The following is a 25981-nucleotide window of genomic DNA, read 5'->3' on the forward strand; positions in this document are numbered from 1 at the left end:
CACTAAGGCTGTCCCAGCTGGCTTCCCGCCTCCCACCCTCTATAAACTTGAGCTTATCCAAAACTCGGCAGCCCGTATCCTAACTCGCACCAAGTCCCGCTCATCCATCACCCCTGTGCTCGCTGACCCGGATACTAACTCACACCAAGTCTCGCTCACCCATCGCCCCTGTACTCACTGACCCGTATCCTAACTCACACCAAGTCCCGCTCACCCATCACCTCTGTGCTTGCTGACCTGTGCTCGAATTCACACCAAGTCTCACTCACCCATCGCCCCTATGCTCGCTGACCCGTGTCCTAATTGGCACCAAGACCCACTCACCCATCACCTCCGTGCTCGCTGACCCGTGCCCTAACTCACACCAAGTCCCGCTCACCCATCGCCCCTGTACTCACTGACCCGTATCCTAACTCACACCAAGTCCCGCTCATCCATCGCCCCTGTGCTCGCTGACCCGTGTCCTAACTGGCACCAAGACCCACTCACCGATCACCCCTGTGCTCGCTGATCTGTGTCCTAACTGGCACCAAGTCCCGCTCACCCATTACCCCTGTGCTCGCTGACCTATATTGGCTCCTGGTCCACCAATGCCTCAACTTTAAATTTCTCATTCTCGTATTCACATCCCTCGATGGCCTTGCCCCTCCCTACCCCTGTAACCTCCTCCAGCCCGACAACCACCCCCCCACCCCGCCCACCGAGAACTCTGCGTTTCTCCAATTCTGGCCTCTTGTGCATCCTCCACTCACTTCACACCACCATCGGTGGCCATGTCTTCAACCATCTCGACCCTAATCTCTGGAATTCCCTCCCAAAACCTCCCTGCCTCTCCACCCCTCTCTCAGAATTCCCTACATTAAGATGCATCTTTTTAACCAAACTTTTTTGGTCTCCTTCCTTGGGTCGGTGTCAATTTCTGTCTGATTAGCGTGGAGTGACGTGCCTGGGGCCGCTTTACTATGTTAAAGATGCTGTATCAAGGCAGGTTTTTGTTGCATCACGGACATGCTGTGGGCATGAAAGGAAATGTCATTAACACTACACCATTTGAAAAGATCAAAGCTCCCCTGATGACCCATTGGGTTAAAGGTACCATGGGGTGTTGTACGGAGCCACCCAGTGCAGGAAATCCCAGCGTGGATTCCTGAGCTAGCTGATCTCAGAAGGAAGGGCGACACAGTTAACACCAACACCCTGGGTCCACAGGAAGGGACAAATCAAACAGGTCCCCTTCTCCAAGCCAGTGGTTCTTGCTTCAAAAAGCATGTGCATAGAGTTCCAGCTGTAATATCCCCTTGCAGGTGAATAGTCAAGAAATGCTCACAATCTTGGCTAGACATGAAGAATGACCAGTTGGGTTAAGTACAGTAGGGTTGCTGTTGTTTGTAGACCCATGGTCCATTTCAGCTTAGTACCAACAATTTTACAAATGGCTGCGACACCGTGGCCTTTCCCGCTCACTGCACAGTTCAGGAAGTCACAAGCAACTTGCCTTCTAATTCCCTATATTTTCGGTCAGTAGGTATAGCTTCTCACTGCTGGTACATATTGATAGAACCAGCCCCAGCATCTAAAGGTAGGCTGTTCTCTCGACCAATGCTCCATCCATTCCCGAAACGATTAGGGTGAGCAATGTTTCACACGGCACGTCAGCATTTCCAAGAAGGTAAAGATATCATCTTAATGGCTATGCTAAAAATAATTCGAACTATGGCTCACAAGCAGCTTTCTACAACAAAACCTTTCCGGCAGTGATGAAATGCTCTGGTTAATATCAGAATAAAGCAGTGTAGTCATCTGTCTAAAGTTGCAGCGCACACCTTCAGGTTTATAAATGTAGTCCGTTGCTGGCTCAGTGGGATGGCCAAAGGCCCCAGTCACCAGCAAAGACTTGCTCGAAGGCAACTCTCTCAGAGCTTTGGAAAACTGCCTCAAAATCGCCTGAGCAAGGTCCTCGGAAAACAAACCTCAAAAGCTTGTCTGTGGGTGTCGGGCTACAGACATGCAGGAGCCTTTCGTTAAAGCTCCCTGGTGCTCTGTATAAACCACTGTAGGTCTGATATATATGTGACACGTCAAAAAGCTCACTGGCTATAGTAACATCCGAATTCCCATTTAAACAGCTCAGGCCACTGTGTCTGAGCCATACTCTAATTAATCCTTTTGACTTTTGACAATAAACTGACCAAAAATAAAACTGGCCAAGGCCACCTGTTAGTAGTTTTCAAAGAAAATTGGATGGAATAATGGAGTATGGTCTCCGAAATACAGGCAAAAATCCCAGGAAATTCTGCAATCCCATGTAATAAAACTTAATTAAAAACAGAAAATGCTGGAAATACTCAGCAGGTCAGGCAGCATCTATGGAGAGATACGGGGACCGAACTTGCTTCCCAACTAAAAAGTGCCGCACCTACCGTTGTTTTTCTTTTTTCTCTGCCCCAATCCATGGGGCGGAGAGTCGACCGATAGTCAGGTCTTTAACTTTTTTTTCCGGTTGGTGTGGTGTTCGTGGCGGCTCCAGGGCAGAAGTGCCATTGCAGCAGAGCAGACGTCACCTCACGTTGATGTGTCACAACGCCCCTCCCCTTCAGTTAAAGGGGAGGGCCACTGCGAGCTCTGCATGGGGTTTACTTAGGTCCACAGGGACACCAGGGAGACATTTGGCCAGGCCATCAGCCCGGTACCCAAGAGAGGGTGCTGGGCTGCCTGTTAGCGGCCCGGCCGAACCTGGGGCCACCATTGTCACCTCAGAGTCGGCCAACAAATAAAATAAAATGGAAGCGCCAGCAGCGTGCCCTACCCTTTAAGGCTGGACGCACCACCCAGGCACACACAGCTTCCCGTAGAGGGGAAAGTGGTGAGTGGCAGCGACCGCAGTGGCGGCGTTCCCGCGGGGGGCAGAAAGGGGGTCGTTGCCGGTCTGTGGGGAGGGATGGGGCAGGAACACGGGCGGTGTGGTGACGCTCACCACTGGGACAATCAAGTAGGGCAAGTTATGAAATGTTGCTGGACTCCGCGGTGAGAACTTACTGACCCGTGGCCGCCTCTTTGTGGCTTTTACAGAAAGGGGCAATTTCGTCCCCAAACAGAGCTAACGTTTCAGGCCTTATTCTTGTGTTTACGTTGCCATAAATTGAGAGTGGCATGGAGAGGCCTGGAGGTGAGGCAGCTGTCGAGCCTTGGACGGGGATAGCGTGTGGAAAAACAGGAGGAGCTCCAAAAACAAAACCCTGGTTGGCATTGTGAGTTTGAATAGTATTCTGTTTGCTCTGAAACTTTGGTTCAAACCCATCCTAGATTGACAGGATGAAAGTTTACTGTGTTTGCTAGCTTTGAGGATCCAACAAGAATTAAGCTTGAGGCAGTCAAGAGTTAGTAAAAGAGTCCAACTTGCATGGAAAGAATTCATTCATAAGTTCCATTTTATATTAAGCTCTGTAGCTCCAAATCTAAGACTGAAAATGTGTCTGCCAGTACAGAGGCAGGTAACAGTCTTCTTTAACCAGCTGGCACATGTTTACATATAAGAATATAAGAATTAGGAGCAGGAGTAGGCCATTCGGCCCCTCGAGCCTGCTCCACCATTCAATGAGATTATGGCTGATCTTCTACCTCAACTCCACTTTCCTGCACTATCCCCATATCCCTTGATTCCCTTAATATTCAAAAATCTATCGATCTTTGTCTTGAATACAATCAAGACTGAGCCTCCACAGCCCTCTGGGGTAGAGAATTCCAAAGATTCACCGCCCTCTGAGTGAAGAAATTTTTCCTCATTTCCGTCCTAAATGGCCGAACCCTGATTCTGAGACTCTGACCCCTGATTCGAGACTCCCCAGCCAGGAGAAACATCCTCCCTGCATCTACCCTGTCAAGCCCTGTAAGAATTTTGTATGTTTCAATGAGATCACCTCTCATTCTTCTAAACTCTAGGGAATATAGGCCTAGTCTACTCAATCTCTCCTCATAGGACAATCTCGCCATCACAGGAATCAGTCTGGTGAACCTTCGTTGCACTCCCTCTGTTGTGTCCTTAGACACTACTGCAAATCAACACGAGGCACATATTGGAGACAAGGTCACTCTCTGACCTGTACCTTTATTCACAGGACCAAGAAATGATGACCCTGCATGGGACTTCCCTTTATATACCTGGATAACCAGGTGAGGAGTGTCTCCCACAAGTTCACCCCCCTGTGGTCAAGGTGTGCATTTCTTAGTTGTGTACAGTGTACAGTGTTGTTACATGAAGGTTACAGTTACATGAAGGTTACAAACATGACATCACGTCCCCCCAACGTCTTTGGGTCAAAGATTGAGTCTTTCAGGCGGTCGATGCTCTCTCATGGAGTGCCGCAGTTGGGGCTCTGGTTGTTGAGCCTTGGCATGCGTCTTTGTCACCTGTGGTGATTCCGGCTCATCCGGGCTGGCCGCGGGGACTGTGCATGTTGCTGAAGGTTCTTGTTGCTCGTTCACTGGCAGTGGTGTGGGCAGCATCTCATAATTTTCCTCAAGTTCCTCAGTGTCCATGCTGAACCTTTTTTTTACTTGGTCCAGATGCTTGCAGCATATCTGTCCATTGTTAAGTCTGACCACAATGACCCTATTCCCCTCTTTACCAATTACAGTACCCTCGAGCCACTTGGCCCCACAGCGTGATTAAGAACAAATACAGGGTCATCGATTTCTGTGCATCGCCCCTTTGAGTTACGGTCATTTTGGGACTGGCGCTTGCCCTCAACAATGTCTGACAAGACTGGATGAATGAGGGACAGCCGTGTTTTAAGTGTACGTTTCATGAGTAGTTCCACTGGCGGGACTCCCGTGAGCGAGTGTGGTCGGGACCTGTAGGCCAGCAGGAGACGCGATAGACGGTATTGAAGGGAGGGTCCTTGAATCCGGAGCATGCCTTGCTTTATGATTTGGACCGCACGTTCCGCCTGGCCATTGGAAGCCGGCTTGAACGGTGCTGTCCTGACATGTTTGATGCCATTACCCGATATGAACTCCCGGAATTCATAGCTAGTGAAGCATGGGCCGTTGTCGCTAACCAGGATGTCCGGCAGGCCGTGGGTCGCAAAGACCGCACGCAAACTCTCCACTGTGGTGGATGTCGTGCACGAATTCAATATGATGCACTCGATCCATTTTGAGTACGCATCAACAACAATGAGGAACATTTTCCCCATGAACCAGCCCACGTAGTCTACTTGAATGCGTGACCATGGCTTGGTGGGCCAGGGCCACGGGCTGAGTGGGGCCTCCCACGTCGTGCACCTGCAACCACAGTGTTCCAGGTCTGCATCAATTCCCGGCCACCATACGTGTGACCGGGCAATGACCTTCATTAGCACAATGCCTGGGTGTTCACTGTGGAGTTCCCTGATGAATGTTTCCCTACCCCTCTGGGGCATGACTACCTGGCTGTTCCATGGTAGGCAGTTGGCTGGGATGGAGAGTTCATCCATCCGTCTGTGAAATGGTCTGACCTCTTCAGGGTATGCTCCATGTGCGGGCGCCCAATCCCCTGTCAGGACAGATTTCTTAATCAGGGATAGGAGGGGATCTCTGTTGGTCCAGGTTTTGATCTAGTGGGCTGTGATGGGGGAGCCTGCGCTGTCAAAAGCATCGACAGCCATGACCATCTCAGCGCTTTGCTCTGCTGCCCCCTCAGTGGTGGCCAGTGGAAGCCTGCTGAGCGCGTCAGTTCAATTTCCGGTGCCTGGCCAGTGCCGTATGGTTTAATCATACGCAGCTGGCGTGAGAGTCCATCGCTGTATGCGAGTTGACGCATTGGCATTGACAGCTTTGATGTTGGATAACAGGGATGTTAACGGCTTGTGGTCCGTTTCTAACTCGAACCTTCTGCCAAAAAGGTACTGATGCATCTTTTTCACCCCATAGACACATGCGAGTGCTTCCTTTTCAACCATCCCATACCCCTTTCTGCTTGGGAGAGCGATCTGGAGGCATAAGCCACAGGTTGGAGTTGGCCCTCATCATTACTCTGCTGCAACACGCACCCAAACCCATAGGATGATGCATCACATGTCAAAACCAATTTATTACGTTGGTCATACAGGGTCAACAGCTTACTAGAACAAAGCAGGTTCCACGCCCGATTGAAAGCCCGTTCCTGACAATCCCCCCAAAACCAATCGCAACCCTTACGCAGGAGTACGTGTAGCGGCTCCAACAATGTGCTTAAGTTCGGCAGAAAGTTCCCGAAATAGTTCAAGAGTCCCAGAAATGAACGCAACTCCGGTGTGTTGCCGGGCCTGGGCGTGCAACGGATCGCCTCCGTTTTGGATTTGGTAGGCTGGATCCCGTCTGCGGCAAACTTCCTGTCAAAAACACACACTTGGACTTCTTTAGTCGCAGGCCTACCTGGCCCAGTCGGCGTAGCACCTCCTCCAGGTTGTGGAGGTGTTCCTCGGTGTCTCGACCCATGATGAGGATGTCGTCCTGAAATACGATTGTTCCGGTGATGGATTTGAGCAGGCTTTCCATGTTCCTTTGAATGATAGCGGCTGCTGAACGAATGCCAAATGGACACCTGTTGTAGACAAACAGCCCCTTGTGCGTGGTGATGGTGGTCAGTAGCTTGGATTCTTCGGCCAGTTCTTGGGTCATGTAGGCCGAGGTGAGGTCCAACTTGGTGAACAGCTTGTCGCCTGCCAGCGTGGCAAAAAGATCCTCCACTCTCAGAAGAGGGTATTGGTCCTGAAGTGACACTCGGTTATGGTGGCCTTGTAGTCACCACAGATCCTGACTGAGCAATCCGTTTTTAGAAAAGAGACAATGGGGCTTGCCCTATCGCTGAATTCAACAGGCGAAATTATGCCCTCTCTTAGCAACCTGTCCAACTCACTCTCAATTTTCTCTCGCAGCACATACGGCACAGTTCAGGCTTTATGGTGCACCGGTGTGGCGTCTGGGGTGATGGGTATCCTTATTTTAGTGTCTTTGAAAGTCCCGACACCAGGTTGAAATAGTGACTCAAACTTTTGTAAGAACTTCGCTCCACAGATGAAATGGCATGCACATCCCCTCATTTCCAGTTCATCTCGGCTAGCCAGCTCCTCCCCAAAAGCGCGGGATCATTTGCCGGGACAATCCAGAACGGCAGCCGGTTCTCTGATCCATTATGTGTGACCACCAACATTGCACTGCCTAGCACTAGGATGATCTCTTTGGTGTATGTCCGTAATTGCATGTCAATGCGTTCTAGTTTGGATCTGCTAGCTCTGAGTGGTCACAGTTTGTCGTATTGTTGGACACTCATAAGTGACTGGCTGGCTCCTGTGTCCAGCTCCATGCGTACCGGGATGTCATTTAGCAGTACTTTCATCACCATAGGTGGCGTTTTTGTATATGAGCTGTGGATGTTTGCCACCTGAACCCGCTGAATTTCAGCATCCATTGCTGTGTCCCAAGCATAACCCTGCCTTGCAGACGACTCTTGTGGTTCATCCGCTTCGTAGACCAGCCTCGCTGCAGGCTTCCTGCACATCCTGGCTAAATGTCCACTTAAGTTACAATTTCTGCAGATAAATTGCTAAAACCTGCAGGTCTTCGCAACATGTCTGCCAGCACACCTCTAGCATGAGCTGAGATTGTTGTGAACAAAGGAGCTGTTACCAGGCAATTCCTCTCAGATTGTCTCTTTGATTGCTCTTGAGCACTCTGTTAGTGGGTGTCAATGGTCCCATCCCGAGACGTATTGTCCCTTGTGATGGTGTAATTGGCTGTTCAACCTGCCATTGTCTCTGTTGAGGACCCACCCTCGAGTCTGTTACTGCCTGGTTGGTGTCGAATTGCCCTTGCCTGCCTGCGGGGTTCTGAATCGCATTTACCATGTTAACTCCCTGCTCCATCGCCATGTTGGGAGTAGAGTTACTCGCGTATATGATCTTGGTTTCCTCCTCCCCCGCCATGAACGTTTGAGCCATCAATGCCGCTGCTTCCAAGGTCAAGTCCTTGGTCTCTATTAGCTTCATAAAAATCCCGGCATGACCAATGCCCTCAATGAAGAAATCCCGTAACATCTCCCCCCTGCAGGCATCTGTGAATTTACAGAGGCTGGCCAAGCGCCGACGGTCCGCAACGAAGTCCGGTATGCTCGGCCCTTCCTGACGTCGATGCGTATAGAACCGGTGTCGGGCCGTTTGTATACTGCTCGCCGGCTTGAGGTGCTCACCGATCAGTTTGCTGAGCTCCTCGAAGGTCGTGTCCGCCGGCTTCTCGGGTGTATGCAGGTCTTTCATCACGTCTTAGGTCCACAGCTGGTCAGTAGATGCGCCCTTCGCTTGTCAGCCGCCGCTGCTCCCAGCCTGTCCTTCGTGACAAAGCTCTGCTGGAGCCTCTCAACGAAATCATCCCAGTCCTCACCAACATAGTACTGTTCCTCCGCGCTACCGGTGGCCATTCTCATGAGTCGTTGATTCCCGTTTCTCGTCGCCAAATGTTGTGTCCTTACACACTACAGCAAATCAACACGAGGCACATACTGGAGACAAGGTCACTCTCTGACCTGTACCTTTATTCACAGGACCAAGAAATGATGACCCTGCGTGGGACCTCCCTGTATATACCTGGATGACCAGGTGAGGATTGTCTCTCACAAGTTCACCCCCTGTGGTCACGGTGTGTATTTCTTATGTGTGTACAGTGTACAGTGTTGTTACATGAAGGTTACAGTTACATGAAGGTAACAAACATGACACCCTCTATGGCAAGTATATCCTTCCTTAGGTAAGGAGACCAAAACTGTACGCAATACTCCAGGAGCAGTCCTCTTCCCTTTATCACTCCAAACCTGAGACTCAGTAGCCCATGTTACCGAAATAGTACATTCCATGGCTAGCTAATAGCACACGCCAATGTTTTCTGTGCAACTTCAAGATCACAAGATGTCAGAAAGAAAACCATGAAGGATAGAGGTGTGGAAATCTCAGAACTTCTTAATAAAGACAGAAGAGAATTGATGCAAAGTGCATTCAAGCTCGTGTGAAATGGTATAGTTAGAAAGGTATAAAAATGGGGAAATTGTAGTGCGAGGTGGGAAGGTGGAAGGGAAGGGAAAGCTCCGGAAGGTTCAGCTCAGCTGGCTGTAAATGTGCTCTTCTTCTGCGGCCTCATCTTATGTAATGTCAGTGCTGGTCATAAAACTGCAAAATTCACCTCGGTGATTTTTCCGGCAGTCCCTTCTTCCTCCCCGCTGCTGCCGACTTCTCCGAAGTGCGTCATCAAAGTGCGCACCGCCGATCTCCTACACCTCAATCGATATCCAGCACAAAAAATCTTTGGGCTGCCGAGCGGTGCCCCCAACAGCTTTTTCTGTGGGTGCACTGTGTTCGCTGTGTGTAGGACATGCCTATGCGGCGGCCATTCAAGGGGCGAGCACACTGCCGCAGTCGCCATTTTAATTTTTTTGACGACCGGACAATTATGCCCCCGGGTTCGGCCAGGCCACTCTTGGGTGCCAGGCCATGGCCCGACTGAAACCTTCCCTGATGGCCCAGTGGACCGAACTGAAATAAACGCAGAGCTCGTAGCGGTCCTCCCCTTTAAGTGAAGCGGAGAGACGTGGTGACACTCATGTGTCATGACATCATCACCGCTCCGCTGATGATTGGCAACAGCAGAGTCTCCGCCACCCCCCTCAACTTCCATCCCTCGTGTCGATCTTCTGCTCACCACCCCACTTCCGTCCCCATTATGACCGACTTCCGGTCCGCCTGAAAATAAATGACAAAGAGCTGAATTTTGCGAAAGAGGTGACCTCATCCGACGCAGCGGTGAAAACACTTCAAAAGCGGCAGGTGCAACCCATTTCGGGCGGACTTGAATTTCTTCCACCGAGTGTTTGACTCCGTGTTTGAACTCATTCTTGGCAAAGAGAGGCAGGACGGCATTCTTTATCAAAACAGCACAAAATTCACGTTCCTAACAATTGGCATCCCAGATGGCACCCAGTGGGTGTGAGACCATAGCACGAGAATGGCCATACTGAGGATGGGTATAGCAGTACCACCAGCGCTGCCTCCGCAAGATCCTGCAAATCCACTGGGAGGATAAACGCACCAACCTCAGTGTTCTCGCTCAGGCCAACATCCCCAGCATCGAAGCACTGACCACATTCGACCAGCTCCGATGGACGGGTCACATTGTCCACATGCCCACTGCTAGACTCCCAAAGCAAGCACTCTACTCCGAGCTCCGTCACGGCAAGCAAGTCCCAGGAGGGTAGAGAAAACGCTTCTTGAAAAAATGGAATCCCTGGCCCAAGACTGCCCAATGTGGAGGAGAAGCATCCGGGAAGGCAGCGAACACTTCGAATTTCTCCGCTAAAGCCAAGCACAAACAGCGGAAAGAGCGTAGACAAATCAAGCACCCCCCCCCCCCCCCACCCGTCCCTCCAACCACCGTCTGCCCCACCTGTGACAGATGCATTGGACTCACCAGTCACCTTAGAACTCCTATTAGTGTGGAAGCAAATTATCCTCGACTCCGGAGGACTGCCTTAGAAAGACGATTAGGAACTGAAATGGTAGCTGGCTGTATGTTTGCCCAGTGTTGGGGACCAGTCCAAATCGCCAAGATCCCATTGAAGCCAATGCCACCCAGAAATCACAGAGAGCTTCCGCATTCCTGGTGTCCTCAGCGCAGGTGCAGAGAGAAAGAGACTCACAGTGCAGAGTATTTGTGAGAATTAAAAAATCCACAGTGTAAAGAGAATTGAGACTATCATTCACTCACATCTTTCAGAGAAGGATAGGGAGAGGACTTGGAACAGAAAGCATTCATTTAGTGTCCCTTTTTTCTTCAAATTACAAAAGAAACTGCAGAACATACACAGATCTTTGACAAATACTAACAGAGATAGGGTTCAAAAGCAGACTCAAGTTCAGGCAAAGCCAATCAATCACAAGAGCGTCATTCTCCTGCTCATCACATCATCTCAACCAACTCATATCACGCACCATCTACATCGTTTCCCAAACTTAAACTATCCAAACCCTCATAGATTGCAGTCTGTAACTCACTCCCAGGTATCCATTGTGAGCGTGCTCAGTGTGCGGGGGGAGTGGGCTCAGTGTGTGGGGGGGAGAGGAGGGAGGGGGCTCAGTGTGGAGGGGGGGAGGGGGCTCAGTGTGGGGGGGAGGGGGCTCAGTGTGGGTGGTGGGGCTCAGTGTGGTGAGGGTAGCTCAGTGTGGGTGGGGGAGGGGGCTCAGTATGGGGGGGATGGGCCTCAGTGTGGGGAGGGGGAGCCTCAGTGTGGGTGGGAGGGGCCTCAGTGTGGGGGGAGGGTCCTCAGTGTGGGGGGAGGGTCCTCAGTGTGGGGGGAGGGGCCTCAGTGTGGGGAGAGGGACCTCAGTGTGGGGGGGAGGGGCTTCAGTGTGGGGGGGAGGGGTCTCAGTGTGGGGGGAGAGGGCTCACTGTGTGGGGGGAGGGGGCTCAGTGTGTGGGGGGAGGGGGCTCAGTGTGTGCGGGGAGGGGGCTCAGTGTGGGGGAGGGGGTGCTCAGTGTGTGGAGGTGCTCAGTGTGGGGGGGCTCAGTGTGGGGGGGCTCAGTGTGGGGGGGAGGGGGCTGTGTGTGGGGGGGAGGGGACTCAGTGTGTGAGGTCGGGGATCAGTGTGGGGGTGAGGCTCAGTGTGGGGGAGGGGCTCAGTGTGGGGCCGGGCTCAGTGTGGGGGAGGGGCTCAGTGGGGGGGGAGATCAGTGTGGGGGCGGGCTCCGTGTGGGGGGGAGGGGCTCCGTGTGGGGGGGGAGGCTCAGTATGGGGGGGGGGAACTGGGGGTGGAGGGGCTCAGTGTGGGGGTGGAGGAGGCTGTGTGTGGGGGAGGGGCTCTGTGTGGGGGGGGGCTCAGTGTGGGGGGGGAGGGGCTCAGTGTGTGGGGGCTCAGTGTGGGGGGAGGATGCTGTGTGTGTGGGGGGGAGGGGCTCAGTGCGGAGGGGGTAGGTGAGGGGGCTCAGTGTGGGGGGGGAGTGGCTCTGTGGGGGTGAGGGGCCTCAGTGTGTGTGGGGTTGGGGGGGTGAGGGTGCTCATTGTGGGGGGTGAGGGTGCTCAGTGTGTGGGGGGGGTGAGGGTGCTCATTCTGGGGAAAGGGGCTCGGTGTGTGTGGAGGGTGAGGGGCCTCAGTGTGTGGGGGGTGAGGGTGCTCCTTGTGGGGGGGAGGGGCTCAGTGTGAGTGGGCGGGTGAGGGGCCTCAGTGTGTGGGAGGGAGGGGTCTCAGTGTGGTGGGAGGGGCTCAGTGTGGGGTGGGCTGGAGGCTATGTGTGGGGGGGGAGGGGCTAGATGTGTGTGGGAGGGAGGGGGTTAGGTGTGGCGGGGGGAGGGGGCTAGGTGTGAGGGGGAGGGGGCTCGGTGTGGAGGTGTGGGGTGCTGCTCAGTATGTATCTTGCGGAACACCAGAGTGAAACAAAATGCAAAGAACCAAAAATAGTTGTGGGAGCTGGTAAACCTATTAAACCGCAAAATCTGTCCACAATTCGTGTGCGGTGTGTTTAATGGCGATGGTAAGTGGTCCTGGGAAGGTGTTTGGATGCAATGGTTGAGCACTATGCGTGCTCTCCACGGTAAGATGTCTCCACTTGCCCTTCCCTTCCACTTGCAATTGACATTTTCTGATTGAAGCGTGGTTTACAAAGTTCTTTCATCATCCATCCTCAACCCTGCAGCGACTTTGCTTTTAAAGAGTGTTGAAAACCAGGCAATAGATTATTGAGTGGGAAGATAAAGAAACAAGTTACGAAAACAGGAAAGATTAAAGAGCAGTGTGCAGAAAAGATTAAAAAATCATTTGGGCTTGGATTTAAAGTAACCCTGCCCCTAATTTTTTAACAGGTAGTTAACTGTCATCCCTCAGGAAAGATTTATTTTATGCTCAACAAATGATTTTTTTTGCCGAGGTTGGTGGAACTTTTCCATATTTCTGGCGTGCGTGTGTCTGCTTGACTCAGTGGGTTGTACACTGGGGGCTGGGCCCAGAGCCTTGAGCACATACTCTCGGCCAACAGCCAGTGCCCTGCTGCAGGACTGCTGCATTGTCAGAGGTGCCGTCCGGCAGCTGAAGGGTTAACCGAGGCCCCGTCTGCCGGTCTGAATGGATGGAAATATTCTTATTTAAAGAATGACAGAGAGTTCTCCTGGTATCCCGAACCAGCATATCACCCTCTACCCACACTACTGACAATACAACATCACGTCTCATTTACCCTATTCCCAGCTGTGGGATCGCACTTTGCACAAAATTAGCCACAAGGTTTCTTGTTGCACTTCAACGTAATTCACCGTCTGTGCGGATCTTTGAGAATCCCGCTATTCTTCCCCAATCCCTGACTGCAATCAGTTAATTCAGAATATCCCGGAAATCAACCACGGAACTTTCCAGTCTCTTTACTGGGCCCACACTCCCTCATTTACAATCCCTGCTAGTGCCACTCTCCCTCCCACTGACTCACCCGACCCTTCACTCCCCACCACTCAATGATGCAACTCTCCCCTTCCCAGTGTCATGCTCCCTTATTTATATTTAATCCTGGTACTGCTCTCCCTTCTCAGTGTCACCCTCCCCGCCTCCCAGTGTCACTCTCTACCGCCCCCCCCCCCCCCCCCCCCCGCCGCCACAGTGTTATCCTCCCACCCTCCCCAGTGTCACTCTCCCTCTCCAATGTCACTCCACCCCCCCTCCTGGTGTCACTCTCTCCTCCTGGTGTCACTCTCCCCCGGGTGTCACTCTTCCGTTAGTGTCACTCACCTCCCCCCACAATGTGACTCTCCCCTCCCCCCAGTGTCACTTCTCACCCCAAGGGTCCCTCTCCCCTCCCCCCCCACACTGTGACTCTCCCCTCACCCCAGTGTCATTCTTCCCTTCCCCCCATGTCACTCTCCCCTCCCCCCTAGTGTCACTCTCCCCTCCCCCCCAGTGCCACTCTTCCCCCCCCCCGTGTCACTCTCCCCCATCCCCCACCAGTATCACTCACCCCCCCCCGCGGTGTCACACTCCCACCCCTCCCCGCACCGCAGTGTCACTCTCCCCCCTCCCCCACCGAGTGTCACACTCCCCCACCTCCCCCTCCCCAAGTGTCACTCTCCCACCCCCCCACCCCCCGCCCCCGCAGTGTCACTCTCCCGCTCCCTGTGTCACTCTCACCACCCACCATGATACCCGCTGTTGGTAAGCCAACAGGAAGGTGAAATACAAAGGCCGACGAACTGCAGCGTGACTATTACAGGAAAAGGTGTCTGGCCTTGTTAGTGAGGCCACAGCCAGGTTGCAACACTGAGCCAGACAGATGCCAGGCTGAATCCCAGAGAAAGAAAGACTTGCATTTATATAGCACCTTTCACGACCACTGCACGTCCCAAAGAGCTTTACAGCCAATGAAGTACTTTTGGAGTGTAGCCACTGTTGTAATGTGGGAAACGCAGCAGCCAACTTGTGCACAGCAAGCTCCCACAAACAACAATGTGATAATGACCAGATAATCTGCTTTTGGTATGTTGATTGAGGGATAAATATTCGCAGTAACTATTTGTACTACGTCTCCTGACGCCTGCGCAGAAGCAAGAACTAGGACAAATAACACTGACTCGGCCCTCCCAGCGCAATTTCTAAAACTTTTCTGCACATGCGTCCAACACCACATTGCCTCCACTGAGTAGCCGAACGCATCCACATTGCTGATCCACGAGCCTCCCATAGATCCGAACCCCGAGCCCCCCCCCCCCCCACCCGAGCCCCGAGACCTGAGCCTTCTGGGCCCCGAGCCCCCTCCCAAACCCCGAGCCCCGAGCCCCTCTCGAGCCCTGAGCCCAGTCCCGAGCCCTGAGGCCCCTGGGCCCCGAGCCCCCCCCCCCCAAGCTGCGAGCTCCCCCAGGGCCCTGAGCCCTCTCCCGAGCCCTGAGCCCCGAATCCCCCCCCTCTAAGCCCCAGAGTCCCGAACTCCCCCCAGCCGAGCCCTGAGCCCTCCCTTCAGGCCTTGAGCCCCCCGCAGCCCCGAGCCTCCCAAGCCCTCCGAGCCCCGAGCCCCCCCCCCGCCCCTCCCACCGAGCCCCACACCCCGAGCCACCCCCCAAACTCCCCCGAGCCCCGCCCACCCCAAGCCGACCCCCCGAGCCCCAAGGCCCCCCTCCCGAGCCCCCCCACCAAACCCCGTGCCCGAGCTCCTCCCACCCCGAGCCCCCCCACCCAGAGACCCCCCCCTGAGCCCTGAGCCCCCTGCAGCCCCGAGCCCCGAGCCTCCCGCAGCACCAGGGAGAGAGAGCTTGGGAGTGTGGGTGGCAGAGAGAGAGAGAGAGCTTGGTGGTGGAGGCAGAGAGAGAGAGAGAGAGCTTGGTGCTGGAGAGAGAGAGAGAGCTTGGTGCGGGAGAGAGAGAGAGCTTGGGGGGCAGAGAGAGAGCTTGGCGGGGGGGGCAGAGAGAGAGAGAGAGAGAGAGCTTGGTGCGGGAGAGAGAGAGAGCTTGGGGGGCAGAGAGAGAGCTTGGGGGGGGCAGTGAGAGCGAGAGGTTGGGGGGGGGGGAGGGTGAAGAGAGCTTGGGGGGGCGCAGAGAGAGCGAGAGCTTGGGGGGGGCACAGAAGTCACGACACTGTCACTATTCACTTCATACCCAATAAACATGTTAACAATCCAACAATCCACACACAATGCCCATCTTTGGGGAGTGGGGGGGGGAGGGTATAAGGTCTTGCGCTAGTGTAAGGATCTTTAGCTGGCGGAGGGATGCACTTGCGCTGGGGTAAGGAACTTTGGCTGGAACTTGGTGGCTTTTGGGGAGGTCTATCCTCTGTGGCTTCTAAAGTCAAAATGGATCGAATTACAAATTGGAAATTTACTCAGAACTTGGACTGGACGGTTCCAGTTACACATTCCAGAGGAACTTCAGGGTGTGGCTTATCCTCCAAGGGGACCAATCAGCAATAGGTCTGGAGAGCCAATCAGAAGAACAGCTGTATTTCAGTTAGTACAAATAGACGCATCCATAAATATTGACCAGGACACCAGGGATAACTTCCCGGCTGTCATGTGTAAAAGAAATATGACTCGCTGTGTCGATGAAGAGTCTGCAGATGGCCATGAATCCAGCGCGGATTATGAAATGATAGTTAGATCGGCAGCTCAGCCCCACGATGAGGTGTATAGCATGTTTACCTGCACCACCGAGTGTTCCCCGTTGAGGATAGAAGTCGAGATAGATGGCATTCCAGTCTTCATGGAAGTGGACACGGGGGCGAGCCAGTCAGTAATGAATCAAGAAGCCTTTCAGAGGCTATGGGATATTCAAGCTGAACGACCCAAGTTGGACCCGGTTCAGGCAAAGTTGCGCACCTACACTGATGAACTTATCCCAGTCGTCGGTAGTGCGGATGTAAAGGTACTCCATGATGGCACGATGCACAAGTTACCTCTGTGGATTGTTGCAGGTGATGGACCAACGCTACTCAGAAGAAGCTAGATGGATACGATCCATTGGAGCTGGGAAGATTTCATCCCTCCCGCGATCGACATCCCCCACATTCAGAAGCAAAGCAAGCCTTCACCTGAGGGTGGACCTGGCACCAGAGAGCAGACCAGCACAGCACCCGAGGCACAGACCGCTCAGCACGACTGCGTGGAGATGATTCAGCTGAGATGACCCGAACGCACATTCCAGGCTCCAGTGGCAAGGACTCCGGAAGAAGAAAATCGGATTCCAAAGGCGACTTCCCAGCTTCGGTGGGAGAACCCGGGGAGAAGTGAATTATCGGAGTCGACATCGTGGATGGAGGAAAGATGGCGCCCAAACCACGAGGTGATGCGCTGAAGGAAAAGATGGTGGTGGCCAGACCACGAGGTGCAGTGCTGATGGAGCAACACGTGGCACTAAACAGAGAAGAGGATTGGGTTAAAAATAGCTAGGCTCCCTTAAAGGAGACCTGCAATCCACTATCGTTAAAGGGACAGTTCCACATTTTCAATCAATGTAAGAGCAACCATGAGTTAGATGTAAAATGTGCAATTGATGATCAGAGTTGTGTACATGCAATAAGCAAAGAAAAGTCTCAATGTAATAGCAACTCTGAGTTAGATGTAAACTGTGTAATTGATGATCAGAGCTGTGTACATGCAATAAGCAAGGAAAAGTCGCGCATCGCGATCGGAGCTACAGGTTATTTACAATGAGTAATGAAATGTTGTGCGATGTAGGATTTCAACTGCATTCAGTCAATGCAGCAGGCAGATAACTATTGGGAGCACACAGGTCCAGCGAGCTACCCAATGTAGTAGCCTGCATCCCTGGGACCAGAGTTATGCACCATGGAGTGCGGCCACAAGCTGCAGAGCAAGCGATCTCAGGAAGGCAAAGGCACCAGTATCGATACCCTGCCCCTGATCGACTCCACCTCTCAAGCACCCGATGGCACCAACCACCACGAACCTGAAAGAGCAAACCGCGCTAAGACGTAGCCCCCAGACCCTATCGCCACCAAGGCCATACCCGGGAATGAAGGATTACCCGCAACAGTTCTCCCAAACCAGCCAGGATCCCAAACCAAATAACACCCAGGTAAGCGAGTCAGCAGTTCCCTGTGCATAGCTAGACGACTGCTCCTCAGGGAGCAGCAGCGACCCGGGGTGCAAGGAAAGGACAGGGAGGTCACAGGCATCTGTGAACCTGCCCGACGCTAGGAGCAAGGGCAAAAGCCCCGAGAACATGCAAATTAAACAAACCAGGTTCCCACTGCCAGCACTGGGCACCGCGCCACCACCAGACTACCTGGACACCATCCAGCAGTTCTGGAAATAGCTTGTCCTCACACACTGGTGCTGACACCTGTACGTATCAAGAATATATCTCACCAGACGAATGAACTTGCCTCACAACTGTACCACAAATGCAAAGATGTAAATGCAATTTTGTTTCTGGACTTGAATGTGTATGAATGTAATGAGCCACCGGCATGATCTATATGTGCGGGGAGAGAATGGAGTGGTATGGACACACAAACAGAAACCACCAGCACTCTACTGCCAACAAAACACCAACCACTCACCTAAGTAGAAACGACCTGCCAAGGGTCAACCAGATAGAGCAAAGCCTAGAGCACTGTCAATGCAAAGGCGATTGGCACGAAAGGCGTGGGGGAGAGTGGTGTCATGTATCCTACATGGTTACTGCTTGTACTATTACAAGGTGTGCCACCAGAGGGTACCACAGTGGGAGACTTGCAGGTTACCTGTACAGGTGTTCCTGGCCTAGTATAAAAGGCAGGCCACCAGGTGTGATCCTCACTCTGGAGTTATCAATAAAGGACTACGGTCACTATAGTTCAAGTACAACACATTGCCTCGTGGGCTCATTATCAGAGCAGCCAAAGACATAACAGCGGCTCTTCTTTGAAATAGTGCCATGGGATCTTTTACGTCCACTTGAGAGAGCAGACAGGACCTCGGTTTAACGTCTCATCCGAAAGACGGCACCTCCGACAGTGCAGCGCTCCCTCAGCACTTCACTGGAGTGTCAGCCTAGATTGTTTATGAGCATGAACAGAAAGAGCTGGAAACACTCAGCAGGTCAGGCAGCATTTGTGGTGATGGAGAAGTCAACGTTCCAGGACTTTGGATCCTTGCTCAGGGTGGAAGTAAGGGTCCTGGGGACTTGAAAAGTTGACTTCTGTTTTCCACGGATGCTACCTAACCTGATGAGTATTGCCAGCATTTCTGTTTACAGGACTGGGTTAGCCGATCTCAGCTGCTGTGACAGTCAGGGTCTCAATGCCCCGGCCCATAACAGGGGAAAGATTGCAACCCGGAGAGTTAGGGGGACAGGTGAGGACATGAGCAGACATTGCCAACTTTCCCCAACACCCCACAACCCTTTGCCAGCTGGCACTCTCATTCAGGGATCAGGGGTACAGAGTGAACTCTCGGGTACAGAGTGAGTGAACTCTCGGGTACAGAGTGAGTGAACTCTCGGGTACAGAGTGAGTGAACTCTCGGGTAGAGAGTGAGTGAACTCTCGTGTAGAGAGTGAGTTAACTCTCGGGTAGAGAGTGAGTGAACTCTCGGGTACAGAGTGAGTGAACTCTCGGGTACAGAGTGAGTGAACTCTCGGGTACAGAGCGAGTAAACTCTCGGGTACAGAGTGAGTGAACTCTCGGCTACATAGTGAGTGAACTCTCGGCTACATAGTGAGTGAACTCTCGGGTACGGAGCGAGTGAACTCTCGGGTACGGAGCGCGTGAACTCTCGGGTACGGAGCGAGTGAACTCTCGGGTACGGAGCGAGTGAACTCTCGGTAACGGAGCGAGTGAACTCTCGGGTACAGCGCGAACTCTCGGGTACAGAGTGAATAAACTCTCGGGTAAAGAGTGAGTGAACTCTCGGGTACGGAGTGAGTGAACTCTCGGGTACGGAGTGAGTGAACTCTCGGGTGCAGTGTGAGTGAACTCTCGGGTACAGAGTGAGTGAACTCTCGGGTACAGAGTGAGTGAACTCTCGGGTGCAGTGTGAGTGAACTCTCGGGTACAGAGTGAGTGAACTCTCGGGTACAGAGTGAGTGAACTCTCGGGTACAGAGTGAGTGAACTCTCGGGTACAGAGTGAGTGAACTCTCGGGTACAGAGTGAGTGAACTCTCGGGTACAGAGTGAGTGAACTCTCGGGTACAGAGTGAGTGAACTCTCGGGTACAGAGCGAACTCTTGGGTACAGAGCGAACTCTCGGGTACAGAGCGAACTCTTGGGTACAGAGTGAGTGAACTCTCGGGTACAGAGTTAACTCTCGAGTACGGAGTGAGTGAACTCTCGGGTACCAAGTGAATGAACTCTCGGGTACAGAGCGAGTGAATTCTCTGGTACGGAGTGAGTGAACTCTCGGGTACAGAGTCAAATCTCGGGTACAGAGCGAGTGAACTCTCGGGTACGGAGTGAGTGAACTCTCGGGTATAGAGCAAACTCTCGGGTACAGGGTGAACTCTCGGGTACAGAGCGAGTGAACTATCGTGTACAGAGTGAACTCTCGGGTACAGAGCGAACTCTCGGGTACAGAGTGAATGAACTCTCGGGTAGACAGTGAACTCTCGGGTACAGAGTGAACTCTCGGGTACAGAGTGAAATCTCCGGTACAGAGTGAGTGAACTCTCGGGTACAGAGCGAACTCTCGGGTACAGAGTGAGTGAACTCTCGGGTACAGAGTGAGTGAACTCTTGGGTACAGAGTGAACTCTCGGGTACAGAGTGAACTCTCGGGTACGGAGTGAGCGAACTCTCGGGTACAGAGGGAGCGAACTCTCGGGTACAGAGCGAGCGAACTCTCGGGTACAGAGCGAGCGAACTCTCGGGTTCAGAGCAAGCGAACTCTCGGGTACAGAGCGAGCGAACTCTCGGGTACAGAGCGAGCGAACTCTCGGGTACAGAGCGAGCGAACTCTCGGGTACAGAGCGAGCGAACTCTCGGGTACAGAGTGAACTCTCAGGTACAGAGCGAACTCTCGGGTACAGAGTGAATGAACTCTCGGGTACAGAGTGAACTCTCAGGTACAGAATGAACTCTCGGGTACGGAGTGAACTCTCGGGTACAGAGTGAGTGAACTCTCGGGTACAGAGTGAGTGAACTCTCGGGTACAGAGTGAGTGAAATCTCGGGTACAGTGTGAGTGAACTCTCGGGTACAGAGTGAGTGAACTCTCGGGTACGGAGTGAACTCTCGGGTACGGAGTGAACTCTCGGGTATGGAGTGAACTCTCGGGTACATAGTGAGTGAACTCTCGGGTACAGAGTGAGTGAACTCTCGGGTACAGAGTGAACTCTCGGGTACAAAGTGAGTGGACTCTCGGGTACAGAGTGAGTGAACTCTCGGGTACAGAGTGAGTGAACTCTCGGGTACAGAGTGAGTGAACTCTCGGGTACAGAGTGAGTGAACTCTCGGGTACAGAGTGAGTGAACTCTCGGGTACAGAGTGAGTGAACTCTCGGGTACAGAGTGAGTGAACTCTCGGGTACAGAGCGAACTCTTGGGTACAGAGCGAACTCTCGGGTACAGAGCGAACTCTTGGGTACAGAGTGAGTGAACTCTCGGGTACAGAGTTAACTCTCGAGTACGGAGTGAGTGAACTCTCGGGTACCAAGTGAATGAACTCTCGGGTACAGAGCGAGTGAATTCTCTGGTACGGAGTGAGTGAACTCTCGGGTACAGAGTCAAATCTCGGGTACAGAGCGAGTGAACTCTCGGGTACGGAGTGAGTGAACTCTCGGGTATAGAGCAAACTCTCGGGTACAGGGTGAACTCTCGGGTACAGAGCGAGTGAACTATCGTGTACAGAGTGAACTCTCGGGTACAGAGCGAACTCTCGGGTACAGAGTGAATGAACTCTCGGGTAGACAGTGAACTCTCGGGTACAGAGTGAACTCTCGGGTACAGAGTGAAATCTCCGGTACAGAGTGAGTGAACTCTCGGGTACAGAGCGAACTCTCGGGTACAGAGTGAGTGAACTCTCGGGTACAGAGTGAGTGAACTCTTGGGTACAGAGTGAACTCTCGGGTACAGAGTGAACTCTCGGGTACGGAGTGAGCGAACTCTCGGGTACAGAGGGAGCGAACTCTCGGGTACAGAGCGAGCGAACTCTCGGGTACAGAGCGAGCGAACTCTCGGGTTCAGAGCGAGCGAACTCTCGGGTACAGAGCGAGCGAACTCTCGGGTACAGAGCGAGCGAACTCTCGGGTACAGAGCGAGCGAACTCTCGGGTACAGAGCGAGCGAACTCTCGGGTACAGAGTGAACTCTCAGGTACAGAGCGAACTCTCGGGTACAGAGTGAATGAACTCTCGGGTACAGAGTGAACTCTCAGGTACAGAATGAACTCTCGGGTACGGAGTGAACTCTCGGGTACAGAGTGAGTGAACTCTCGGGTACAGAGTGAGTGAACTCTCGGGTACAGAGTGAGTGAAATCTCGGGTACAGTGTGAGTGAACTCTCGGGTACGGAGTGAGTGAACTCTTCGGTACGGAGTGAGTGAACTCTCGGGTACAGAGTGAGTGAACTCTCGGGTACGGAGTGAACTCTCGGGTACGGAGTGAACTCTCGGGTATGGAGTGAACTCTCGGGTACATAGTGAGTGAACTCTCGGTCACAGAGTGAGTGAACTCTCGGGTACAGAGTGAACTCTCGGGTACAAAGTGAGTGGACTCTCGGGTACAGAGTGAGTGAACTCTCGGGTACAGAGTGAGTGAACTCTCGGGTACAGAGTGAGTGAACTCTCGGGTACGGAGTGAACTATCGGGTACGCAGTGAACTCTCGGGTATGGAGTAAACTCTCGGGTACAGAGTGAGCGAACTCTCGGGTACAGAGTGAGCGAACTCTCGGGTACAGAGTGAGCGAACTCTCGGGTACAGAGTGAGCGAACTCTCGGGTACAGAGTGAGCGAACTCTCGGGTACAGAGTGAGCGAACTCTCGGGTACAGAGTGAGCGAAATCTCGGGTACAGAGTGGGCGAACTCTCGGGTACAGAGTGAGCGAACTCTCGGGTACAGAGCGAACTCTCGGGTACTGAGTGAATGAACTCTCGGGTACAGAGTGAGTGAACTCTCGGGTACCGAGTGAGTGAACTCTCGGGTACGGAGTGAGTGAACTCTCGGGTGCAGTGTGAGTGAACTCTCGGGTACAGAGTGAGTGAACTCTCGGGTACAGAGTGAGTGAACTCTCGGGTACAGAGTGAGTGAACTCTCGGGTACGGAGTGAGTGAACTCGCGGGTACGGAGTGAACTCTCGGGTACGGAGTGTATTCTCGGGTACGGAGTGAGTGAACTCACTGGTACGGAGTGAGTGAACTCTCGGGTACAGATTCAACTCTCGGGTACAGAGCGAGTGAACTCTCGGGTACGGAGTGAGTGAACTCTCGGGTACAGAGTGAGTGAACCCTCGGGTATAGAGCAAACTCTCGGGTACAGAGTGAGTGAACTCTCGGGTACGGAGTGAGTGAACTCACTGGTACGGAGTGAGTGAACTCTCGGGTACAGATTCAACTCTCGGGTACAGAGCGAGTGAACTCTCGGGTACGGAGTGAGTGAACTCTCGGGTACAGAGTGAGTGAACCCTCGGGTATAGAGCAAACTCTCGGGTACAGAGTGAGTGAACTCTCGGGTACGGAGTGAACTCTCGGGTACGGAGTGAACTCTCGGGTACGGAGTGAACTCTCGGGTACAGAGTGAGTGAACTCTCGGGTACAGAGTGAACTCTCGGGTACAGAGTGAACTCTCGGGTATGGAGTGAGTGAACTCTCGGGTACAGGGTGAGTGAACTCGCGGGTACAAAGTGAACTCTCGGGTACGGAGTGAACTCTCGGGTACTGAGTGAATGAACTCTCGGGTACAGAGTGAGTGAACTCTCGGGTACCGAGTGAGTGAACTCTCGGGTACGGAGTGAGTGAACTCTCGGGTGCAGTGTGAGTGAACTCTCGGGTACAGAGTGAGTGAACTCTCGGGTACAGAGTGAGTGAACTCTCGGGTACAGAGTGAGTGAACTCTCGGGTACAGAGTGAGTGAACTCTCGGGTACAGAGTGAGTGAACTCTCGGGTACAGAGTGAATTCTTGGGTAGAGTGAGTGAACTCTTGGGTACAGAGCGAACTCTCGGGTACAGAGTGAGTGAACTCTCGGGTACAGGGTTAACTCTCGGGTACGGAGTGAGTGAACTCTCGGGTACCAAGTGAGTGAACTCTCGGGTACAGAGCGAACTCTCGGGTACAGAGTGAATGAACTCTCGGGTAGAGAGTGAACTCTCGGGTACAGAGTGAACTCTCCGGTACAGAGTGAGTGAACTCTCGTGTACAGAGCGAACTCTCGGGTACAGAGTGAGCGAACTCTCGGGTACAGAGTGAGCGAACTCTCAGGTACAGAGTGAGCGAACTCTCGGGTACAGAGTGAGCGAACTCTCGGGTACAGAGTGAGCGAACTCTCGGGTACAGAGTGAGCGAACTCTCGGGTACAGAGTGAGTGAACTCTCGGGTACAGAGCGAACTCTCGGGTACAGAGTGAGTGAACTCTTGGGTACGGAGCGAACTCTCGGGTACAGAGTGAGTGAACTCTCGGGTACGGAGCGAACTCTCGGGTACAAAGTGAGTGAACTCTCGGGTACAGATTTAACTCTCGGGTACGGAGTGAGTGAACTCTCGGGTACCAAGTGAGTGAACTCTCGGGTACAGAGTGAGTGAACTCTCCGGTACAGAGTGAGTGAACTCTCGGGTACAGAGTGAGTGAACCCTCGGGTATAGAGTAAACTCTCGGGTACAGAGTGAGTGAACTCTCGGGTACGGAGTGAACTCTCGGGTACGGAGTGAACTCTCGGGTACAGAGTGAGTGAACTCTCGGGTACAGAGTGAACTCTCGGGTACAGAGTGAACTCTCGGGTACAGAGTGAGTGAACTCTCGGGTACAGAGTGAGTGAACTCTCGGGTACAGAGTGAGTGAACTCTCGGGTACAGAGTGAGTGAACTCTCGGGTACAGGGTTAACTCTCGGGTACGGAGTGAGTGAACTCTCGGGTACCAAGTGAGTGAACTCTCGGGTACAGAGCGAACTCTCGGGTACAGAGTGAATGAACTCTCGGGTAGAGAGTGAACTCTCGGGTACAGAGTGAACTCTCCGGTACAGAGTGAGTGAACTCTCGTGTACAGAGCGAACTCTCGGGTACAGAGTGAGCGAACTCTCGGGTACAGAGTGAGCGAACTCTCAGGTACAGAGTGAGCGAACTCTCGGGTACAGAGTGAGCGAACTCTCGGGTACAGAGTGAGCGAACTCTCGGGTACAGAGTGAGCGAACTCTCGGGTACAGAGTGAGCGAACTCTCGGGTACAGAGTGAGTGAACTCTCGGGTACAGAGCGAACTCTCGGGTACAGAGTGAGTGAACTCTTGGGTACGGAGCGAACTCTCGGGTACAGAGTGAGTGAACTCTCGGGTACGGAGCGAACTCTCGGGTACAAAGTGAGTGAACTCTCGGGTACAGATTTAACTCTCGGGTACGGAGTGAGTGAACTCTCGGGTACCAAGTGAGTGAACTCTCGGGTACAGAGTGAGTGAACTCTCCGGTACAGAGTGAGTGAACTCTCGGGTACAGAGTGAGTGAACCCTCGGGTATAGAGTAAACTCTCGGGTACAGAGTGAGTGAACTCTCGGGTACGGAGTGAACTCTCGGGTACGGAGTGAACTCTCGGGTACAGAGTGAGTGAACTCTCGGGTACAGAGTGAACTCTCGGGTACAGAGTGAACTCTCGGGTATGGAGTGAGTGAACTCTCGGGTACAGGGTGAGTGAACTCGCGGGTACAAAGTGAACTCTCGGGTACGGAGTGAACTCTCGGGTACTGAGTGAATGAACTCTCGGGTACAGAGTGAGTGAACTCTCGGGTACCGAGTGAGTGAACTCTCGGGTACCGAGTGAGTGAACTCTCGGGTACGGAGTGAGTGAACTCTCGGGTGCAGTGTGAGTGAACTCTCAAGTACAGAGTGAGTGAACTCTCGGGTACAGAGTTAGTGAACTCTCGGGTACAGAGTGAGTGAACTCTCGGGTACAGAGTGAGTGAACTCTCGGGTACAGAGTGAGTGAACTCTCGGGTACAGAGTGAATTCTTGGGTACAGAGTGAGTGAACTCTTGGGTACAGAGCGAACTCTCGGGTACAGAGTGAGTGAACTCTCGGGTACAGAGTTAACTCTCGGGTACGGAGTGAGTGAACTCTCGGGTACCAAGTGAGTGAACTCTCGGGTACAGAGTGAGTGAATTCTCTGGTACGGAGTGAGTGAACTCTCTGGTACGGAGTGAAATCTCGGGTACAGAGCGAGTGAACTCTCGGGTACGGAGCGAGTGAACTCTCGGGTATAGAGCAAACTCTCGGGTACAGAGTGAACTCTCGGGTACAGAGTGAGTGAACTCTCGGGTACGGAGTGAGTAAACCCTCGGGTACGGAGCAAGTGAACTCTCGGGTACAGAGCGAGTGAACTCTCGG

General features: G+C 53.1%; 1 protein-coding gene across 2 annotated transcripts in view; it reads right to left on the minus strand.

Moving 5' to 3' along the window:
• The window catches only part of gpc5b (glypican 5b), an 829244-nt gene that overhangs the window by 271239 nt on the left and 532024 nt on the right, over positions 1-25981 (minus strand). The gene's annotated exons all lie outside the window — the stretch shown is intronic.

The sequence above is a fragment of the Pristiophorus japonicus genome, chromosome 6 (genome assembly GCF_044704955.1).
Source record: "Pristiophorus japonicus isolate sPriJap1 chromosome 6, sPriJap1.hap1, whole genome shotgun sequence".
In the NCBI taxonomy this organism is placed as follows: Eukaryota; Metazoa; Chordata; class Chondrichthyes; family Pristiophoridae; genus Pristiophorus; species Pristiophorus japonicus.